The 23,744-nt window shown below is 32.1% G+C and overlaps 1 pseudogene; it reads right to left on the bottom strand.

Moving 5' to 3' along the window:
• Window positions 1-343: 343 nt before the first annotated feature.
• Window positions 344-2,318, bottom strand: LOC145054059 (uncharacterized protein At4g06744 pseudogene; annotated as a pseudogene).
• Between the last annotated feature and the right edge of the window lie 21,426 nt (window positions 2,319-23,744).

Genomic DNA, 23,744 nt, shown 5'->3' with positions numbered 1-23,744 from the left:
ATGCAGGTGTAATAATCAATAATTGTCAAATCCCCAATAGTAATGTTTTGAAGTTTGTTAATTGAATAAGTTTAACATCTTTATCATTTCAAAACGATGTCTTTAGGCTAATCCATACTTGTCTAACGGTCACATTTTTCTTTAGAATCATCTGGAAAAGAGACTCAAAACTTGTTCCATATATCCATATCTTGATGATTGAATCGATTTGATTCTATTAGGTTTTGTCAAAAATGGTCTGAGGTTTATCGTCTGCTTCATCTAGAGATAAAAAAACACTCGACCCTATGCATTTGGTTTCAAAAATCTCTCTCCATGCATTATAATCGAGACGATCAAGGTCTGGAATAAAAAATACCTACATATTTCTCAATAATTGGAATTACATATAGACAAAATACATGTAGGCCCGATTATACAATATGGGCGAAAACACAAAATCAATACAACCCAAAATACAATTAATCCAGAATGGTAGCAAAATACCAATGATGACATTAGGAAAAGAACGATATGATCCCATATGTTACTAAACATTTGCAAAAATATTGATAAATGTACCAAAAAAATACTAGTTACATCGTCCAAACTTGATGAACAATATTAGTTATTTTTAAATATTGAAATAAGAAACAAATTATATCCCTTCACTTTCGCCACTTTTGATCTAATTATGCACATCGACATTAATTAATGCGGCGAAAGTGCACCATAACTTCGCACTACAGGAGCCGGTGTCGGCGACGGAGTAGCCCACTTAACAGCTGATGACTCCGATTGATTAACAGAATACCCTTTGGAGCAAGGTACATAAGTCAAAGATTTTTCATCAGGGCAAGAAGGAAGATTCAAGAAGAAATGAGCACACTCAGCCTTCGATCTTTGATTTGGGAGATCCGAAATGCAGTTCATCTTCACATCAAGAACCCCATTTCTTATCAGTTTCCGACACTGTGGCCCTACCTGAGTGAAATAATTATACGACAGAGTGAAATTCGACAGATTCGGCAGGCTGCACACCGATTCCGGCACATCCCGGTAGAACTTATTGTGAGCCAAGTTCAGAAGCTCCATATTCTTTAAGCACTGAAACGAGTGTGGGATTGGGCCTGTTAGACTGTTGAATCCGACGTCGAACACCGTCGATTTCTTCAGAAATCCGATCTCGTATGGCAAACAACCGGTTAACTGGTTGTTCAAGAAAAGAACCTCGAGTAGGGTGTTGGAAGCTCGACCAATACTCCGAGGGATTTCACCGACGAATTTGTTGTTAGCCAGGGTTAGATAAAGCGCCGGCGTGGAGCCAAGGTTTTCAGGGAGTGTTTGCTTGAAATTGTTGTTGTTGATGAAGAGCAAGTCGAGGTCGAGAAGGAAGACTTGTGGAGGTACTACGCCGGAAAAGGTGTTGAACCTGAGGTCGAGGAATAGTAACTGGTTGGCACGGAGGACTTGGTAGGGGAAGCTGCCGGAGAATTTGTTGTTACTGAGGTCGAGCTCGTATAAGTAGCGGAGTTTGCCGATATCGGCGGGGATGGAGCCGGTGAAGTTATTGGAATTTGCATGGAAAAATGCGAGATCTTTCAAACCGGTTAGGAAATCGGTGAGGGTTAGATTTGGGCCAGCCAAATTCTTGTTGTTGAAGTTGACGCCGGCGATGCCCTTTAGTTTAACGTTGGGTACGGTGTCGCAAATGAATCCTTTGTAATTGCGGCAAATATCCTTGCCTTTCCATGTTTTTGTAATGCCTGTGGGATCGCTTGTCACTTTGCTTTTGAAGGCTTGGATTACTTTATAGTCTCTTTCGAGTAGCTTGCTCTCGAAACCACTTGGTGGTTTCGGTGATGGTGGTGGTGGTGGTGGTGGGCTTGGTGGTGGTGGGCTTGGAGGTGGTGGAGGTGGCAGTTTTGGTGATGGTGGTGGTGGTGGGCATGGTGATGGCGGAGGTGGTGGGCTTGGTGAGGGCGGTGGTGGTGAGGGGGGAGGTGGTGATGGTGGTGGTGGTGAGGGCGGAGGTGGTGATGGTGGTGGTGGTTGGCATATAGGAGGGGGAGGTGGAGGTGGAGGTGGAGGTGGTGGTGGTGGTGGTGGTGGGGGAAGGGGAAAGCAAGAAGGGTGAGGGGCCCAATCGTAATGCTCCAGCTGTGGCGATGGAGGGGCCTCAGCCTCACCACCATCTATGATGATCTTGACTGGTTTTGTAGGAGTAAATTCGCCATTGATAACAAAAAGATGAGTGATGCAAATTAAGACTAGAAACGTACCACTACTACCCATCTCTCTATGTGGAAGAAAGTGGAATCAAGAAAAATGGAGGACTTTGTTGATTTAAATAGATTAAAAGCATGATCTTCATAGCATTGACACATCATATCATATTACTATTTCATTAACCTTTATGTTTTATAAAAGCTGTTCTCACTATCTATAAAAGTTTTAATGTTAATAATGAGGTTTCATTATTTTAATTGTTTATTTAATCTACAACTTTTATATTAAATCATTAAGAACAAAATGTTTTTATATTCAATATTAAGGTTATTCTTAAGGAAAGTATATTATAAACATGTATTTAATGAATATAATTTCTTATGTATAGTGTTGTGAAAATTTCAACTATGTCCCGATTAATCACTAAGAAGGTGTTTGAGATTGCTTATAAAAAAGGCTTATTAGCTTATTTGATTTTCCAATAAGCAAATAAGCTTAAAATGTGTTGGGGTAAGTGAAAAATGCTTTTAAAAAGGGCTTTTTGGTAAAGGAGAGTAAACAGTTTTTAAAAAGCAAGAGAATGCTTTTTAGGGCTTATTGATTTTTTAGTTTTTACCATCTTAAAAGTCAATCAAAACACATTTTTAAAACTGCTTTTAGAAAAAAAAAATCATAAACCAATAAGCACTTTTCTAAAAAAAAGCACTTTTAAATATAAAAAGCACTCCCAAACACCCTCTAAGTATTACACAACTGAGTAGAGGACGCATAACTATTAATTTTTGCATACACAATGAGTGAAACAGTAGAAAACCATGAAATTTTAACACTTTGAAAAGTTCTATCTCAATAAAAACCATATTTGAAGAATGATTAATGTTTCATTAATCATACTAGGTGTGAGACCCGTATAAAAAACAAATTAATTAAAAAAAATTATATGAAGATATATATATATATATATATATATATATATATATATATATATATATATATACACACACACTAAGTATTTTTTTTTATTAAATATCAATGTGTAAATATGAAGTATTTTTTAAAGTTAGTTTCAAAATAAATAAAAACAAAATGATGAATAAATAAATAATTCATTTTATAGTAATAAAACAAACTATAGAGAAATAATTATATTTTGGCCATATGTGTGGTTTAACCGTATTTTTTTAGTTTTATCAATGAAAAAACAAAGTTTGATCATTTTTCCTATATAGACCATTTTGGCCTAAAATGATAATGAACTTTGAAAGAAACATTTCAATTTTTAATGGTTTATATTGAAAGAAACATATTAAAATTTAAAAATATAAGAAAACATATTAATGTTACATTAATTATTTTTTATGATCTATAAGTTATAGTAGTTAATTAAGAAAACTAAAAATTGCCATAAAATGACAAGTGAAAATCAAGTTTTAAGAATTAACCACAATTACACACGTGTCAAAATGCATGAGAATATGACAAGTGTCAGAAATAGTTTTTGTTTATTAGAGTAGATAACATTTTTTGTATGATATTAGTGGTATTTCTGAACTTTGTTATGATATTAGTCATATTTAATTTTTTTAAAATTCAACAAATTAACAATTAATGATCCCTGGTTAATCCAATGATTAGTCCCCAACTAGCTGATTAATCATTTAACTCTAGTCTATCGACTAACTAACATCGAACGTTTTTTGCTTCCTTGGTTATGTAAAAATGACAAATAAAACAAAATGAAATAACAAAAGAATACCATTTAACTTGTTTAAACAATAGGGCACCATTATGTAATTAGAGCGATCATTGGTGCTTTACCCAAGTCCCATCCTATGGGATGAAAATAATGGAACATTATGTTAGTATGACCCATGGTTGTCAAAATCACGATTAATATTTTGAAGTTTATATAATTTTTGAACAAAAAAATTGAATGTTTCAAATATTTTTCATGGTTTAAAATTATAAATTAAATATGCTTCATTTTGTGGGATCTTAGGATCTGGATCCCGATCTTGCAAACCCAAAAATGATCATAAGTTGGATCCCGATCTTAACAACCTTGTGTTGTTTCTATTTTTTAATTTTAAAACCAAATAAACAATACAAAAAAAATTAGAATATCACATTATCCATATATAAACATTTGCTTGGAATTTTACAAAAAGAATACGGTGCATAAATTTCTTTTACCGAAATAGTCCCTATAAGAGCGCAAGAGATCCCTGCGTAGCAATCTTTTTTATAGAATAGTCCCTACATGATTACAAAAATGGTCCCTTATGGCAGAAGAATATAAAGAAATGATCCATATGTAATATAATTTTATAGAAAAGGTCCCTATACAGAAAAAAAATATACATAAATAATCCTTAAATAGTTAAATAAATAGTCCATACAACAAACAACTACAACATAAGTGGTCCCTGTATAATAAAAATTTTAAAGAAAAAATCATTATATTGAAAAAAAAAGTAACAAAAATGATTAATATAGCAGAAAATGGCAATAGGTTTGGTCAATGTGTAATAGCAAATTTATAGAAATAGTACCAGACTTTCATATTAATCTATTCGGTCGAAAACATAATTAATAAACTCGCCGCAACGCAGGGGCCTCACCATCCGTTATCCATATATAAATATCACATCTTTATTTCTCTCTCATTTTATCGTATCATTTCTTATTATTCTTCTTCTCATTGTTTTGTTTCAAGTCTTTATTTTTAAGATGAGCCATTTTCTTCCTTCCTCGTTTTTATATCATTTTAATGGATATATAATACGAAGACAAAACTTCAAAATTGGTCCCCATGATATTAAAAAAACTTTGGATAGAAACCAAAAAGTTTCCAACTTACATGGAAGGTTCAAAATCAAGTTTTTTTCTATGATCTCAATCTAAACCTCTTTGAGGCTCTCAATTCATGATCTCATTTTATTATGAGACTTTTCTCTAATTAAATCTCAACTTGTAATTGTTTAAAAAAACTCTTACTCTTTTCTCATACCATATAATACTCATAGGAATTTTAAATTTGTTTTCTCTCAAACTTTCTTTAATAACTTAGTCATCAATCTCTATCATAATAGTAACCCGGTTAAGTAATACATCGACTTATCATGTAGATTAATGCAATCCTACTATAATAATGTCTGGAACTCCCACTATTTGTTGTAATGCATAATATTTACATGTATCTCAAACATGTTTATAAATCTCCAAACTTTGGTCATTAAAGACCATTCTACAATTCAAAATCATATTGATTGTTAAAGCAATTGTCGATATCTCAAAGATAAATTTCAAAAGTAATTATCACTATAATGAAGTCAAATCAACAAACACCTAACTGCAACAACTCTCTACTCATGTATATGAGGGTTTTGTATTTTATTCTCTATTATCATCGGACATTCTCAATGTATGTTCTCTTTTTGACTCTAACCATCATTACTAACAATATTTTACTTACTATGAGTCACAACTCTTATCTCTTTTCAACTGCTAGATTTCCTCCTACTACTATTCTCACTCGACTATAGCTTTTCATTATTCTCAACTAATAGTATTTCTCTCGCTATTACTCATAAATTCAAGCTATGACTACTTACTCCTCTTAACTCATCATCTAATTCTCATTATAGACATAATTCAAACTTTTACTTAAAAAGGACTCGATACAATATTTCTTTTATAATGCCTAAAATAACTAGAAAAGATACCGATCGAATAAACTCTCAACTCTTAACTCAACTTTGTATATAGAAGGAATAATGTATTATATGATAATTGAATAACTCTTAACCCAAGGTTTCATCGTTCCATAGTTGATTGATCATTAGACTTCATTGATTTTATGATTCCAAGTTGGTTTGTGAATTTTAGCATTAATTCCATTGTTTATATTGAAGTTGTGTGTTTTGTTAATCATATGGAAGGCTAAACCACCAAGGTTACTTCCGGGAACGTTGTAGGATGTTAGGATGAACACGTTTTGATTATTACTTTTATTCTAGTCAATTTCAGTTATTGTTTGATTCTTAAAGTTATGATTTTTACTTATAGTAATTGGAGCTGGGTTTTCTTATTGTGATATTGCAACTAAGATAGTGTATTGTTAATTCACTAATCATTCTGAATTCAAATAGTTTAGGAACTAAGATGATCAGTTGAAGCCACATACATTATTCCGAATTTGTAGTATTATATACTCAACATTGTAATAGGTAATCGTAAGACACATTATCGCTAAAACGCTAGTTGTTCCTAATCCAATTAGACATAGGTAGTAAGACAACTAGTTAGGATAACATATTGTGTGCTCAAAATTATTTGTTGCAAGTTAATCAACCTTAATTATGTCTAGGTAATTAAATTGGAATTTAAGGGAAGAAAAACGTGTAAGTCCAACCATTTAAACAACTGAACCGGAATTATCTTATTTTTTTTCTCTTTGATATTAGTTTGTTTTAGTAGTTCTTGCATTACCAAGTTTTTATCTTTTTCATCAACTTTTAGTTTAAATAATTTCATGACAATTGCTAGTAGTTTTTCATTAACTATTTTAACACAAAGTTTGACCACAACCTCCTCATGGATTCGACCCTTACTTACCCTAGCTATCTAGTATGTGTGAGGTTTATTTTTGACCGAGACAATGAACTCGATCATTGGTGAGAAAAGAAAGTTTGAGGGATCCCCAAGATCCGACGAGAAGAGAAAATTCTCAATGTCTGGTTCGAAAAAGTTCGAAGGAGGAAGAGATGAAGCAAGATGGTGTGATAAGTGCAAGAAGAAACATTTGGGAAAATGTGGCGAGGAGGTCACATGTTTCAAGTGTGGAAAGTTTGGGCACTACGCCAATGAGTGTGCGTCTAGTAAGAAAGTGTGTTATGAGTGTAACGAAAAAGGGCATATCTCGATCAATTGCCCAAACAAGAAAGAACCAGCAAAGCCAAAGGCATTCCACATGATCCTTGATGAAGCAAATGTCAATACCAGAAATCGAGGATGAAAACTCCGTATTAGATATGGCTAGTATCTGGAAGTGTAGCCTATTAGCAGCATAGTGTAGGGTGAACTTGAACCTTTATGTAATCATTTCAAGATATAATATAAACCCTGATTTTGATATCTATGTGATATTTATGGTTTAGATGTCTATGTGATATCTATGGTGTTAATATCTGACATGTTAGATAATTGTGTGATTTTTGTTGTTGCATGTTGACTTGGTTTAACTGTAAGACAATACTTGGGACAAGTATGAGTAGGTGTGAATAATAGTAGAGATCTATACTACTGGAAACACGGGACTCACGCTTGGATCAAGGAAAGTCACAAGGTTACCAAGAAGCTAGTAATTGATTTCGTTTTATTCAAGTATGTCATTACCATTGTTTTGGTAATGACTAGTAAGATGATTGTTATTCCGACCCTAGTGGTCATATCAAACTGAGTCCGACTACGATGAGTTTGTTACATGGTTCTGAGAACCAAGTTCAATGTAGCATCTGACTGAGGTCAGAAGTTTGAAATCAATGCGACTGATAGCATCGCGCTTGTTGTTAAAGAAGTAGTAGCTAGAAATGATACCTGCTAAAATGTGATTATATCACATTAGAACATGAAGGAAGGTTTAGTTTGTTCTGGAAATTGACTCTAAGAGACTTGAGTCTAAGCATTGCATCATACGATGAGGGATCATTAGAACATGACCCATCGGTCTGTTACAATAGATAAAAGAAAGTACTTATCCTAAGAATAAGAAGGAGTCCTCGATAAGGATTTATTTTGTAAATCGAAGGTTATGATTGAAAGTCCAACATAGTACGAAGAGCAGATGCAGGATTGAGCACTACCTGCTATCGAGAAGTCCAAGAGTTAGACACTTTTTCGAGGAAACATAGAACTTATGGTTATTACCTAGGATGAAGAGATAACGTATGGAATCATTATACAAGTCCTATTTCGTTAATGATTTCGAGACGTAATCATCCTAAGGGGGAGAGAATTGTAACGTCCGTAGATCCGGGCTAGTCAATTTAGAGACGATAAGCGTCAAAAATGACTTTTTGATGGAAGATTATTTAGAAGGAGTAATCTTAACTAAGTTGTAGTATATGCTACCAGGATTCCTTACATATAAAGAACGCTGAAATCCGAGTTATAACAAAGAAGTTATGACCTGTCGAAGTTTCGCGACAGAACCGGCACGACACAGCGCAACGTAAATAGTGAATTTACATTAGAGCGATATTTGGCCTTATCGATCTAAATGAAAGTCGTAGAATACATTAAACCGAGAGCGTGTATAAAAAGAACGTCCAAATCTAAGTTAATATGACGAAGTTATGATTTTTCTAAGTTTCAGCTTAGCGGTATGCAACCCAAAATTCAATTATGAGATCGAGCGATTTTTAGTCGAAACAATCTTAACGAGAATTGAAGATCTCGTCGATAGTAGTGCAATGGAAGAAAGACAGACGAAAACGGACGTCGGATGAAGAAGTTATGATTTTTAATGGACTTTTCTAGTCCCGGCCTGTTAAAAATAACATAATAAAAATAAAGTCAAAATTTGTCGACGAAGTCTAAACGATAGTTGTAGAGCATAATCTCACCTACGTGTGGATATAAAGAACGTCGAAAATAGAGCTCGTACGTGAAAGTTACAGAAGTTCAAAGATTGGGGCACAAACTTCGAGGCTGAGCTGGAGGGGGAACGTCATGCGTTCCTTCAGGAACACACCGCGTTCGGAGCACCAGACCCTGTCCCGTCACCTGTCGAGTCTGAAGATCGTAAGCCATGACGTATGTGGGAGCTCCCTGCGTTCGGGCCTCTTCCCAGCCCTATAAAAGGAAAGCAAGGCCTTCGGGTTTTGTTGCTCAATTCCTTTCCTCTCCTCCGTACTACCTCGTTTTACGTGAAAATTATACCCCCGAAGCCCCGGTATCATCCCGAGACCCGAAGCCCCTGAAAATCCCGAGAAACAGAGTTCCCGAGCCGAAACTTTGCCCGCGAGAAGCCCGGTTTTGGAGAAAGTATCCCGGTTTCAAAGAAGATTATTATTTCGAGAGTCGTAGTGTTGTCCAAGCATCATCTAATCAAGTGAGTGTGTAGTTACTTTCTTCTAGCACATAAATACGAAGTATTTGCTATGAAATACGTGTTATGTGTTTATACATTGTTTGTTTACTTGAGATGGATATTGAATGAATGTTCTATACATGTTTTTTTTATAATTTAAAATGTATATGTGTTTGCATCTACATATATGTTGGGTAGAACATGGGTAGATGAAATAGTTGATATGAGACGAAACGTTAAGAAGTTTTGATGATATTGAGGTTTTAGTTAACTAGTGGAATAGAGATGGTGACCACAGACTGTTCAAAACAATTCAATGAAAAGTTAACAGGTTTGTTCTAGTTAATTTTGAACTCTATGTGTTTACTTGGTGTTTTGAACTCAATGTGTTCATTAGGTAATTTTGAACTCTATGTGTTCACTTGGTGTTTTGAACTCAATGTGTTCATTAGGTAGTTTCGAACTCTATGTGTTTGTTTGGTTTTTTGAACTCAATTTGTTCATTAGGTATTTTTGAACTATATGTGTTCACTTGGTGTTGTTGAACTGAGTGTGTTCATTAGGTATTTTAGAACTAAGTGTTCACCGGATGTTTTGAATTGAGTGTGCACTAGGAGTGTTTGGACTAGGGGTTCATTAAGTAGGTTGAACTAAGTGTTTACCAGTTGTAATTTGAGGGCCTTGGCAGTGATGGACTTCGTGTCAATTCCTTAGATCAATCCTTAGGAATGAACGAGTGAAGGATGATCGATTATTAAGGTAAATCCTTAAGAAATAAAAAAGATAATGGGGATAGGTAATTGGGTTGATTGTTTGATGATTAAAGATAATAATTATTTATTGTGGGTTGAAAACCCTATATGCTCACCAGACTACCCCACTCAGTTTTCTTTGCATTATAGGTAATGACACAAGAGTATAAGTTGGTGGACTTGACGAGAGATTTTGGATTATAGATCAGTAGTTATAAATAACTGTTGTAAGGTCTATTTTATACTGTTTATGCTTTTGGTATGTATCGGAAATGACATCCCGAGATTTTATTATTTAATGAAAAATACATTCTCTTTGAGAAATGTTTTGATAAAGTTTTATCATATTTTGTTTGGGAACAAATTTCGCAATTGTTTTCTTTAAAAGATTACTCTGATTTTAAAACAAAGCATAAACAAATCGGTCTTTTCTGACCGTAAAATTTGAGGATGTCACAAGCATTGCCACATTTGCGCTATGTCAACTTCACCACCAACCCGTTAGACATTGGAAATTGTTACCACTCCATAATATTTATTTTTTTTATTTTTTTATTTTTTTATTTTTTATACATTATATTGAATAAAAAACATAATTTATAACATAAATAATTTTTTTTAAAACATAATAAAATAAAACCACATTTCATTAATTAAAAACATAGAAATTTAAAACCTAAATTACTAAAATAAACATAAAACATAGCAAATAAAACATTACATTACTTAAAAACATAAAAATTTTAAAAATAAAAAAAACATAGAAAAATACTACTTGTCGTCATTGTCGTCACCGATAGCATCCGCCTCGTCGTCACCGTCCTCATCCGCTTCATCATCACCGCCCTCATCCTCCTCGTCAATTTTGCTTATCTAATGTTCGTGTCGGATGTTTGATTATGTGTCACTTTTGTTTGAGGACTCCAAACGCTCGTTCCACATCCTTCCTTGCAGATTCCTATGCTAACTTGAATAATTTTCGTTTTTCATCAGCCAAAAATAATATGACTTAACAATTGTACCGTACTCTGGATATATCTCATCATCTAAGTAATACCCATACTTATATTCATTTCCATTCATAACGTATGACATGTTTCGTGTTTTACCCTACAAAATATTGTTAAATAATGGAGACACGTGGAGCACATTCAACTCATTGTTTGACCCTGCCATACCAAAGAATGCATGCCAAAACCATAGGTCCTGTGAAACAACCGCCTCTAATATAATAGTCGATACCCCATGATCACCTCACGTGAATTAACCGCGCCACATGTTGGGACAATTTGTCCACTCCCAATGTGTACAATCAATGCTACCAAGCATCCCTGGAAAACCATGTTTAGCTTGATGTGCAACATACAACTGTTCGACATCACTTTTAGTCGGATGTCGCAAGTATATGTCATGGTAAAGCTCTATAACATATTCATAAAAAAGATAAGGACAATCTCGACCCGTTATCTCAAACATTTTCAAATACTCATCTGACACGTCTGTAGCTATGCCATATCCCAATTGTCTAATAACGGACGTACATTTTTGTATTGTAGTAAAACCACGTTTGCTACTAGCATCCCATCTTAATTGGAAAAACTCAAAATTATGTTCCATATCTCTAGCTATACGTAAGAATAAATTTCTACTAATGCAAAAACTTTCTTCAATTTTCGATAGATCATATAAACTATCAATGACAAAATAATCACGTACCAAAAGCTCATTTGTCGTCTCTCAATCCCGGTTGGCCCATTTTCTATGCTTCTTCTCGTTGTGTGACCTTTCGCCTCTCTCACGAACCATGTCTAGTACCGCAAACAATAGTGTATGCAATACCAACTCGTCATTATAATCATCATCAAATAAAGAAGAAATTGAACCGAAAATATTATCTTTTTTTTAAAGTGTGACTGTTTTGAAAAGGTGTGTTTTGTTGTGTAAAATATATATATATATATATATATATATATATATATATATATATATAGAGAGAGAGAGAGAGAGAGAGAGAGAGTTAATAATGGAATTATTATTTTTTTAAAAAAATCAACAATCGAAATGCCCCCCCCTATATATATATATATATATATATATATATATATATATATATATATATATATATATATATATATAGAGAGAGAGAGAGAGAGAAAGTTAATAATGGAATTATTATTTAAAAAAAAAATCAAGAATCGGTAGGTGGCTACCACACCTTATCATACTTTGGCATATCGTATTAGTATGATATTATTTTCTACTCACCCTATACTATAACCATATTATACTTTATTTACAAAGGAATTGGAAACATGAAGTTTTGATATATATTTTTTTTATAATTTTTAAATATAAATATGAATTAATAATGATTAAAAAAAGAAAAAAAAAAAAAAAAAAAAAAAAGGAAAAAATTGTGGTATAGTCTCCTAGTGCGGTGTCTTTACCATACTACCCCCTCAACTAGAGAGTGTCTACCTAATGATACCGTACACCCACTCCTAAAAGTAGTTATATTGCTTAACGTACGTTATGTAAAAATATAATTATACGTTAAAAATATTGATATATAAACAACGAAGTTATTGCAATTATATATATATATATATATATATATATATATATATATATATATATATATATATATTATCAATAATAAGAGTGATATTACCCTCGTTTTGTGGGGGCTTTAATACGATGTCGTGTTAATTATTACACGATGGGAATGACATTCATGACCTTCCAAAATACCAATAGAAAATAACAGCAAATACCAATTAGTCACAACAAATACCACCATCTAGGGGACCAAAACTGCTAGCATACAAAAGTTTTGTGGACAAAATATCAAATCCAAAAACTATTGTGGCCAAAAACTCAAATCCTAAAACTATTCCATTGTTTAGCTCGTTTGGTTTTAATATATATATATATATATATATATATATATATATATATATATATATATATATATATATATATATATATATATATATATATATATATATATATAGGGAAGAGTTATATGGAAAATGAATGATTAGGGCAACACATATTTGAACCAATGAAAACATGACAACACATCATTTCCACAATAACTTACATAATACATTACTTGTGAAGAAAGAAATGAACACGTGTCATTTGATTATTGGTTCCGGTAGATGTTGCCCTAGTTATTTGTTTTCCATAGAACTCATTCATATATATATATATATATATATATATATATATATATATATATATATATATATATATATATATATATATATATAATTGTAACCCAACTAAAATATCAAACATTTTATTAATTTGGTTAACCAAATTGAATAAAGTCGAAACAATTTTATAGTTAACTTAAAAGTGGTTACGGTTTGTCGGTTTTTAGGATTCATATATCTTGAAAATTCATAATCATTTAGTCATCCAACAAATTGATATTGTCATATTCATGCGACAATTATAAGTGTGCTCTTTAAATTTACAAGCTACTCCCTCGCCTAATACTAAGGTTTCATGAAGTTTGTTTCATAATTTATGCTTCTGGAGAGATTTTTTTTAGAAACTGAAAATCTAACCTACTCCTAAACTATTCTTTAAATCCACATATGTCCACGACATGACTTGAACCCTTAACAACCACAAGGAGAGAGGGCAACACCGGATACCGTTGAACTAGGACTAAAAAGCGATGACATGTTTCTTAAAAGGAAAATATCCATCGAAAAAAAACTATTAACTTGAAATAGCCTGCCAAAAGAAAAATAATGGCCACCTTAAAGTATTTGTGCAAGAAACTATTTTCAGTTGTCGTATCGCATATTCCCCAATGGAACTAATTACCAACAAAAACTATTCGTCGCCGCCGCTTTGCGTGAGTACACCACTAGTATATATATATATATATATATATATATATATATATATATATATATATATATATATATATATATATATATATAGTAGATAAGCTTTTGGTCCGTGCTAAGCACGGCCCATGTAGGTTAAAATGGGTATTTTGTTTACCATTTTATTAATCTTTACAGAAATGTATGTAGATTGCTTTAATGGGTGTAGAATTTTAAATATTGTGCTATTATTAGTAAAGAGAAAATATGTTGCTATTATTGGTAAAGAAATGAAAGTGAATTGTTATTATGGCTATTATCAGTAAAGAGAACATGATAGTCAAAGTGATAAAGATTAGGGCAAGAAACATTAGAATATCAAAAATACCAACCGATACACTGAGTCTGATCTCAAGTTGTGATGTATGTTTATCACCAAGAAAGCCAAGGAAATATTACCTCGCTTTGAATATGATCACACGGAAGGGCCTTAAGATGATTGTTAGAGTAAAGATGTATTTATGCTAAATTGAAGAATCATGTTGTAACTTCTCTACAAATATGCAATGAAAGAAACTTGCATATGGAGGCATTGTTATTCAGGTTATGTAAATAGTCAATGTGCAGACCTCTCCTAATTTTGTATACTTTACCATAAGGGCAATAGTAGATTTTCTTGATTTAATAGAACATAGATTATTTGTTTCCATATATGTTTAAATGTATAGATAAAACATAACTTATTTTAAATGCACAAATATATCACCTCTCGTCATTAAAGAGTCTGCAGTTGGGGCATTAACATACAACCATAGATAAATTGGTACATGAAATAGTAGAGAAAGTTTGACCCATGTTTTGGATTATCAAACAATTCATGCACATGATCATGTTTCTAAAATTTTCTACAACTACAATTACAAACAAAGGCTTTATAAAACTAATATTCACACACAATATGTTAACCCTATTGTTTTTCTCAGCATCACTTGATGTTTATTATAATTTAGATATTATAAGATTTCATTAACGTACTGTGAACATTATTATATTCAAATTATTAACATATTCATTACAATGCCATGATAGGATATGATTCAAGTATTCAGCATTGACTACTTTCCTTCATTTTATTAGTACCATCTCGAGAAGGATAACCAGAAAAAAAAAATTAAAATGTGAAGATATAAAAAATATTATAATTTTTAAAATCATTTCTATTGAGAAATAAAATGATTTTTAGATTATTAAATCATGCAAAGTTAAAGGAAATTAAAGGAAACGGTTTTTAGATTATAAATGGATTTGATTGAAACTATATCCTACAAGTATGCAAGACTTGGCATCACTGAGAAAACATGCAACATAAAACATGACAGCAGATGGCTTTTAATGAGTTTTGTTGGTTTACTATACAATTACATAATTTAACAAATAAACAATTAACAATTACAACTAATCACTAACGACTAACAACTAAAATATATCATGGCAATGAATAGTTACCAAATTTCATCTTATTTAGAGAGGGAGGCAAGATAAATTGCTTTGTTCCTTTAACTATTTTTAATCCGACAATAACATGCTTATGGTTTAACCTTATCCACCAATCAGGCTCACTACTGTGTCTATGATCTAAAGTCAAACATTTACAGGAATTAGGGAAATTATAAAGTAACATAGATGAACGAAATATAACCAACTGTCATATGGTCATTCCGTTTTTTTATCTAGGTATGGCATCTAGAAGTTTATCATATGCATAATTCACGGTTTTATAAGTCAAGATTTTACAAAGTATTGCTCGTAAGCAATCATTTTTAGTGAAACCTTCTTACACATACAAACAGATCAAGACATTGAATATCTCGCAACACATGGGGAATTTACTTACCAAGAGATTGTGGTGACTGATGAGGAGATACTGGTATGGGGTAGTGATTGTGCAAACAGACAAAATTAAGGAAACAACACGTATTAGAGATCTAGAATTGTGATTCACATTTCTTCCACCATTGTTTCCCTCTGTTCTCTTTCTCGTTTCACCCCTTCATTCCATCTCAAATTCGAAGTCAAATTTCAAAAGAAAGAAAAGGATGTCGTCTCCTTCCACATTCCAAGATTGGAGAAAAGGGGATAATTTTGAATAGATTTTGCAAAAAAAAATCCATCGATTGGATTAAGGAGTTAAAAAACTTGATATCAAATTACGGTTCTTGTGGATAACATACCATTGGGGAGAAAATCACAATATTATCGTTCTTTTTTGATTCAGCAACTAAAACATTTGCGGTCAACAATTGGGAAATTTTTTGTTGGTCGCATAATCACGCCAATTGGCTTTTTGTTGCAGAGGAACCGGTGAATTGCAAATGGAAGGCGTTCAAGGGGATGCGACGATTAGGAAAATGTAATCGACGTTTCAAAGGGATTGAAGACGACAATTTAGTATGTTGCGTCGTTCCGGGAGTAGGTTACGTGTAGGCAATGCAACCCTATGAATTTTTTCTACACGACACCACATTAAAAGTGGCTTTATATATATATATATATATATATATATATATATATATATATATATATATATATATATATATATATATATATATATATATATATATATATATATCCTTCTTAATAAATGAAGGTTTTTTTTGCCACATGTCAATCTCTTAAGAGTTTTGACACTTGTCATTTTGTAGTATTTTTGAAATAAATATTATCCACTTATCAATTTTTGATTTTTTTCATTTTTTAAAATTAAAGTCATATATTTATATATATTATATATATAAAGTATTAAATATCATATATATATATATATATATATATATATATATATATATATATATATATATATATATATATATTAAATTGCAATAAATATGTTTCTTCTTTTCTTATTTTAAAGTTGTATATTAAAAAATATTTTCTTTTTATAGTTTAATTTAATATTTAATTTTTTTTAAATCAATCCGTGTAATACACAGGTTTCACACCTAGTATATATATACATATATATATATATATATATATATATATATATATACACATATATATATATATATATATATGTGTGTGTGTGTGTGTGTGTGTGTGCTTAGAACATTACATTTAAACAATTATTATCCTAAAATATGCTCCTACCTTTTAATCCTACCAATCCTCCTACCCATTTAAATGATGATATGTGTCATATTAGTATCCTAAAATATCATTAAATCTCATTAAATGAGCATTAAATGTTACACATGTCACAATTTCATTTGGTAGGATGATATGTAGGAACAAAAAGTAGGAGGATATTTAATTTCTCTTCATAGTTATCTCTTATAAAACTGCTTCAAAATGAGTTTCTCAAAGAATCAGCACGAAGAAAGTTTTAACAACATGCATGTTTACCTTCTCAACTTTAGGCGAAGTAACCTGCATACTTACACTCATATAAGAACTGATTTGATGGATCGTTTTGAAGCTTATTTTGTGGCTATTAGATGGGTGGTATATTTGTTTTTTTTTGTTTTTTTACTTAGCATTACCTCATAAGGTCGTTTTCATTTTTTTTTGCTTTGCGAGAAACTTTTTAAAAGTCTTCAAATAACCATTGCATAGTTTACGAATCATGCTGATATGGGACTCAATGGAGCTATTTTACAAATAATCTCTCATGGGTTTATTGGTGCTGCACTTTTTTTCTTGGTAGGAACGAGTTATGATAGAATATCTCTTGTTTATCTCGACCAAATGGGCGGAGTAGCTATCCCCATGCCAAAAATATTTACGATGTTCATTAGTTTTTCCATGGCTTCGCTTGCATTACTTCTATTGTTTATTTAAAATTGATAATGTTTCTAAATCTAAATTAATTTGTTTTTGTACCCAAAAAATACAGCTTTATTCATTCATAGGCTGCTTCTTGCATGTGATCTTCATAGGTAGTGTTCTTCTTAGAGGGGACTACCTAAAAACAATGTAGCGGTTGCTATCGACGGGAACAACCAAATCCTCCCTATAACATTTGGTCTGGCAGTGGATAATAACTTTTAATGTTGTACCTGGTTCCTTATGAGCTTAAGAGAAGCTCTAAGACAAGGTAGGTCGTGTTCAGATCTGCTAATTTCGGAATGCATATTCCAGATTTTTGGTGTGTGAGACCCATATATATATATATATATATATATATATATATATATATATATATATATATACTAGAAAAGTTTGAGGCCCGTACTAAACACGGCCCACAGAGGATAATGATTTGTTTTTTTTACCATAATCTAAAGTATAATCTGCCAGTAACTAAAAAGTAAAGATTTTCTGCTTTATATGCATGAAATTTCAATGTCAAAGCATTAATAAGAAAAAGAAAATGAAAGTATATTCTTATAATGAACAAGTAAATGGCAATTGTGTTTTATATTTTTTGCAAGATTGTTGTAATCATTCATAGGTATGAAATCATGACTTGATAATATGCTTACTTATACTTTTAAGTTATATGTCATTTCTTGTTGTTGAGTTGATGGAGATATGTGAAGCTCATAGGAAATAGAAAACCAGTCAACCACCAAAAAAAGTCAACTGATCTGAAGGGTAAAATTGAGATGAAAGTGCATACCCGCAAGCATAATGGAAAAGTAAATTCAAGGTATGTTAATCATTCAACTAAATAAAACATGACACCATGGATAGCAAATACCTTCTGCGTTCACTCAAAACGATACCAACAAATTGGTATACTAAAATTTCAAACGAGTAAAGTCAAACTAACCAATCACAACCTCCTTCCCCCTCTTCCTCCTGTACGACAAGTGTAATCTGTTGGAATTTGAGTAACATCCTTTGTATTCATCACATAAAATACTTTCATTTCATATAAATCACCACACAACATGATATCATATAAAGTATTTATGGTTAAATACAAAACATGGTAACTTACTTCCCTTTTCCCCGATAACAACATTGCACTTTGAAAAAATCTACCCAATTAATGGAATAGAATGAAAGTAGGTTTCTATTTGTTGTTTTTAGCTAAGGTAGATATAGCGAGAGCACATGGCCATACTGCAATAATCATCTCCAATGATATGAAAAATAAACCATGCGAGAATACAATGTTGTTCTAAGAAACCGAGATTGTGAATGCCCCTTCCCTTCGAAGATATTTTGATTGAAATTTGGTGTAAATATACAATCAGTTGTCAAAATGTTGTCAAAACATCTGCAATGTCTTGATAGATTCTTTAAACTACAATGTCGCTAATAGAATGAAATTAAATCAAGATGCTATGGTAAACAAATAGCTGAAAGTATACATTTTACGGGTTAAATATTCCTATCATATCTAAAAATGTGAAAAAATTGCTACATATTATGGTAAAAAAGCGAAATTACGATTCTATTATGAGTGAAAAAGTAAGGTATCTTGTATATATTGGTATGAAGAATAAAGTACACCATTTCTTGTATATAATGGTATAAACATAATGTATCGAGCAATATGATGTTGTTGCCTGTTGGTAACTTCTACACATGACAGAATAACCTAATATTTTTTCCTTCCGTTGGAATGAAGCCACACTTCAGCCTTAAAAAGATAAGTTCCAACTATCCGATGAAGCTTATTAGTTATTTGGATTTACCCCAAATATGTAAGATGTGAAATCACCTGCATGTCCATGCAGAGGAAATCAACTTTGTGTTTTTTTCATCACTACAAGTTGCATACCCTGCAAGAACCTTTACATCCATTCATCTCATCATTAAATTCAACGGAATATTAACTAAATTCAATTGAAAAAGTTCATCTTTTGTGATGGTTGTTTTTTAACAACCAAAAATTACAAAGTAATGTAGTAACCTATGGATGCATAATTATTTATATTATACACATTGGTTCGATTTTAATAATTGTTATTAGACAACTAATTGTTTTTTTTTTCACATATATGTCACACTAAAACACTTTGCTTGCTAATATAAATGGAAACTGAAAGAGCAAAGATCTAAAAATACAAGTAGTCATGTATAAATTTTCCAACAGTAGTGAAAGTTTATCATCATTTGCAGGGAGTTCCATTATGCTAATTATAATATTAATACTTTAACACCACTAACTTAATCTTTTATATCGTACCATGTTGCTTAAGAAAAAGAAATTATGGTTTTCTATAGCACATCTTGATCTCACCTTGAATACTATAAATACTATGCTTAAGACATTTCATTCTTATAACAGTAGTGATACTGATTGGCTTCTACAACTGACAATAGTCATCACTTTCATGCATCAAACTGTAGATTAATAAGCAAACAAGACACCGAACCATCAGTGCCTTCCCGAATTAACAATAAACAATTATTTTACCTCTCTAATGACATTATAGAACAAGATAAATGAAACTATAGATTAATACTTACTCGAAAACAATTTTACACACACATACATCGAAACCATCAGTACCTTCTAGAATTGTTCAAGTGAATGCTCCCAATTGTCAACTTTACTTATCTGTCCTATAAGGAATTGCACTTTACATAATTACATTAGGTTGTACACATATAAGAATAGGAGAAGAGATCATGTGTGAAAGTCTATAGAATTATATCCGAATTAGACATTGCCAACATATGAAATTGGTGGAGGAGATATTAATCACACGATGACATTGTTCAAGAAAATGTCTAACCTTCTTTTTTTATCTTGAAGCTTCTAGCGGTGGTGGACACAATGTAGGGCAACAAAAAACGATGGAAAAACCGTATGGATTCACCTTAATCCCTAAACACATCAACGACAGAGCTGAACATGTGGCGATGTAAATTGAATTTGATGTCCACGGCGTCGTTCCGGAGATGGGTTACGTTGATTAAGTGGAAACGGTACATGGTAACATGATACAATGTTAATTGATAGCATCGTTTAAATGAAAGGTTACGTGGCGCCCTGCAACCCCTCTAAATTTGATGTTGGCGGCATGAGAACAACAAGTTTATATATATATATATATATATATATATATATATATATATATATATATATATATATATATATATATATAAAAGAGTAGTCATTTTGCCAAGTGTCATAATATTAGAACTCCTAATTAATATGATGCCACTTGTCATTCTATTAATTCTCCATTTTAAAATCATTAAACCTCCTAATTAATGTGATGTTATTTTTCAATCTATTTATTCTTTATTTTAAATTTAAATTTTAAATTTTATATTATTGTTTTCATTAGTTCACAAATAAAAAAAGTCTAATATATATGATAAATTAATTACACATATTTATTTGAATCAATAATTATAATTTTACATAACTAATAAAAAAATCTCTTAATTAATAATTTATTTAAAATTTTATATAAAATAATTGATTAATAATTTTGAATTTTTTACTATGAATATTTAATCAATTTTGTAACCGTGGTTTCTACGGGTTATAAACTAGTATATATATATATATATATATATATATATATATATATATATATATATATATATATATATTAATGGCTACGGTATTGGGCGTGGGCCGGTTTTCAGGTCCGAAATGACCCATTCTGGACCAAAATGTTAGTTTTCATAAATAAAAACTTTGTTATATTTTTAAACAGAAAACTAAAAAAAATGATTAGATTACTCGATTTCTCATAAAATGTACAAAAATACTTCATTAAGAAAAACTCAAATGTGAATAAAAAGAAGGTTGGGAAACATTAAAACCAGTTTATCATAATTGAATGACAATATTTTTTTAAACTTATTTATCATCTAAAACAATGCTAAAGATAAATAACGATATATTTTCGTGACAAACTTGTTTATCATTTAAAAGCAAATACCAAAGATAAATAACAATATATTTTCAAGACAAAAATTATAAAGTCACAACATTCATAGTTGAATAAAAGTTCATTTAATTCAATTACAAATGTCGTAAATAAATTTTGTCTTAAAAATAAATCTATATTTATTTATTTATTTATTTATTTATTTATTTATTTTTTGGAACCGACAAATAATATATTAGATAAAAAGGCCAAATAGCAAGAAACTGTAGGCCAAAAGTACAAAAAGTTGACAAGAAATATTTACATAAAAGAGGAAAGATTATTACACCAATCAATCCATTTATAGGACCAGTTAGTTCTCCTATGTTTAATCCATGTAAACAACATGGACTGAATGTTTCCCGCCAGTTGGTTAGGTGATCTCCGAATCTTCTTAAATATAGAGTCGCACCTTGCTTTCCAGATTAGCCATGCAGTACCATAGCAAATGCTAATTAAGTTCCTCCTCCTCTTTAAGCATCGGCCCCATGCAGAGCAAAACTTCACCATGTCACTTAGATTCCCAAAGTGGGGATGAGGAATTCCGTACCACCTGAACATTGCCTCCCACACCTCTGCTGCCATAGAATAGTTGATCAAAATGTGATCAATATCTTCTATCTCTAGATCACAGTAGTTGCATTTAATTGTATTGAAATTGATTCCGCTCCTTTAAAGAGCACACGCAGTTGGAATACCATTTAGTATTGCCCTCCACATAAAACATTGCACCTTAATGGGCACCTCCTGTATCCAATCGATCTTCACGCCTCCAACATTCGAGTTCTCCTTATCAATTTGGTCCCTTACAACATTAACGTGATAGGCCCCGTCTCCAGAAATGTTACATACCCACTTATCTGGATGGGCGTTTGGCTGGAATGATTCTACTTTGGTAACCAACTCAGCCAATTCACGTGTTTAGGAGTTAGAGGATGGTCTCGACTTCCATTCCCATGTTACCCTTCCATTGTCTATTCTGTCCCTGATTTTACATTTTTTACTTTTCTCCGGCTTATACAATCCAGGGAGTAGTGATTTAAGATTTTCGTTGAACAACCACTTATCTAACGAGAATAATGTGTTGTCTCCTTTACCCACCTGTTTTTTGATTACTTCATCAAAATTGATTCCATCTTTCGAGAAGTCACTTTTTACCCCTGCTATATTGTTCCAAACACCCGGAATGGATTTTTTGAAATACAATATGCAGCCTTGTTCTTGAGATTATGAATACCAATAATAGTCTCCCTCCATAGAATCGTTCCATCACCTCACAACCGCCATCACCATTTTCCAATTAGTGCCAGATTTAGGGCTCTAAGCGAACTCAAACCAAGACCACCAGCTTCTCTAGGGGACACCACCTTTTGCCATGAGACCCAGTTGATTTTTCTCTTCCCGTCATCATTCATACCCCATAGGAATTTCCTTCTAATACTTTCCAAAGAGTTTATGATTCCATCAGGTGCAACGAAAAGCGAGAAATTGTAAGTAGGTAGGTTACCAAGAACTGCTTTGCATAGGGTGAGACGCCCCCCCCCCCCCATTGAAAGGGTTTTTGATTTCTATGTAGATAGTTTAGCCTGGAATCTCTCAATTACCGGTCTCCAGTTTTTTTCAACTTCATGTTTCCTCTTACTGGTACGCCTAGATAACTGAAAGGAAGTTTGGCCGGTTCACATCCAAGGGGAGTGGCATACCGGTTAACCTCATGCATGTCAACTCCAACTCCAATAACCCGCGATTTGTGAAAATTGACCTTGAGGCCTGAAGTGACATGAAAGCACCTTAGAATTCTTGCAAGGTTTTTAATGTTTTCTTTATCCCACTCACCAACGAATAGAGCATCATCCGCGTAAAATAAGTGAGATATAGTTGTTTCTGAATGTGGAAGAGAAATCCCAGTCAAATTCCTTTCTCACAGGCTATTTTTACTGCAATATTGAGCCCCTCCATGGCGATAATGAACAAAAAAGGTGATAGCGGATCGCCTTGT

Source organism: Lactuca serriola, chromosome 5, assembly GCF_051521515.1.
Source record: "Lactuca serriola cultivar US96UC23 chromosome 5, Lser_US96UC23_V15, whole genome shotgun sequence".
NCBI lineage: Eukaryota > Viridiplantae > Streptophyta > Magnoliopsida > Asterales > Asteraceae > Lactuca > Lactuca serriola.
The sequence above is the reverse complement of the archived record's forward strand: the minus strand, read 5'-3'. Positions and strand labels throughout refer to the sequence as shown.